This window comes from Myxine glutinosa, chromosome 7, assembly GCF_964187855.1.
Source record: "Myxine glutinosa chromosome 7, kmMyxGlut1.1, whole genome shotgun sequence".
Lineage (NCBI taxonomy): Eukaryota > Metazoa > Chordata > Myxini > Myxiniformes > Myxinidae > Myxine > Myxine glutinosa.
In genome coordinates, this window is record NC_136267.1 from 97002948 (window position 1) to 97004814 (window position 1867).

Below are 1867 nucleotides of genomic sequence, written 5' to 3' on the forward strand. Positions count from 1 at the left end.
AAAAACCACTTTTCCCACTTGTGTTGGTGCAGGAAACCACTTTTGCACTTGTATTAGTGTGGAAAAAACACTTTTTGCACTTCTGATAGTGTTGAAAAACCACTTTTCGCACTTGTGTTAGTGTTGAAAAACCACTTTTCACACTTGTGTTAGTGTTGAAAAACCACTTTTCGCACTTGTGTTGGTGCAGGAAACCACTTTTGCACTTGTATTAGTGTGGAAAAACCACTTTTAGCACTTGTGTTAGTGTTGAAAAACCACTTTTCACACTTGTGTTGGTGCAGGAAACCACTTTTACACTTGTATTAGTGTGGAAAAACCACTTTGCGCACTTGTGTTAGTGTTGAAAAACCACTTTTCGCACTTGTGTTAGTGTTGAAAAACCACTTTTCGCAGTTGTGTTAGTGTAGAAAAACCACTTTTCGCACTTGTGTTAGTGTTGAAAAACCACTTTTCCCACTTGTGTTGGTGCAGGAAACCACTTTTGCACTTGTATTAGTGTGGAAAAACCACTTTTCGCACTTGTGTTAGTGTTGAAAAACCACTTTTCGCACTTGTGTTAGTGTTGAAAAACCACTTTTCGCACTTGTGTTAGTGTTGAAAAACCACTTTTCCCACTTGTGTTAGTGTTGAAAAACCACTTTTCGCACTTGTGTTAATGTTGAAAAACCACTTTTTGCACTTGTGTTACTGTTGAAAAAACACTTTTCGCACTTGTGTTAGTGTTGAAAAACCACTTTTCGCACTTGTGTTAGTGTTGAAAAAACACTTTTCGCACTTGTGTTAGTGTTGAAAAACCACTTTTTGCACTTGTGTTAGTGTTGAAAAAACACTTTTCGCACTTGTGTTGGTGCAGGAAACCACTTTTGCACTTGCATTAGTGTGGAAAAAACACTTTTTGCACTTGTGATAGTGTTGAAAAACCACTTTTCGCACTTGTGTTAGTGTTGAAAAACCACTTTTCGCACTTGTGTTGGTGCAGGAAACCACTTTTGCACTTGTATTAGTGTGGAAAAAACACTTTTTGCACTTGTGATAGTGTTGAAAAATCACATTTCGCACTTGTGTTAGTGTTGAAAAACCACTTTTCGCACTTGTGTTGGTGCAGGAAACCACTTTTGCACTTGTATTAGTGTGGAAAAACCACTTTTCGCACTTGTGTTAGTGTTGGAAAACCACTTTTCGCACTTATGTTGGTGCAGGAAACCACTTTTGCACTTGTATTAGTGTGGAAAAAACACTTTTTGCACTTGTTATAGTGTTGAAAAACCACTTTTCGCACTTGTGTTAGTGTTGAAAAACCACTTTTCGCACTTGTGTTAGTGTTGAAAAACCACTTTTCGCACTTGTGTTGGTGCAGGAAACCACTTTTGCACTTGTATTAGTGTGGAAAAACCACTTTTCACACTTGTGTTAGTGTTGAAAAACCACTTTTCGCACTTGTGTTAGTGTTGAAAAACCACTTTTCCCACTTGTGTTGGTGCAGGAAACCACTTTTGCACTTGTATTAGTGTGGAAAAAACAATTTTTGCACTTGTGATTGTGTTGAAAAACCACTTTTCGCACTTGTGTTAGTGTTGAAAAACCACTTTTCGCACTTGTGTTGGTGCAGGAAACCACTGTTGCACTTGTATTAGTGTGGAAAAAACACATTTTGCACTTGTGATAGTGTTGAAAAATCCACTTTTCGCACTTGTGTTAGTGTTGAAAAACCACTTTTCGCACTTGTGTTAGTGTTGAAAAACCACTTTTCGCACTTGTGTTAGTGTTGAAAAAACACTTTTCGCACTTGTGTTGGTGCAGGAAACCACTTTTGCACTTGTATTAGTGTGGAAAAAACACTTTTTGCACTTGTGATAGTGTTGAA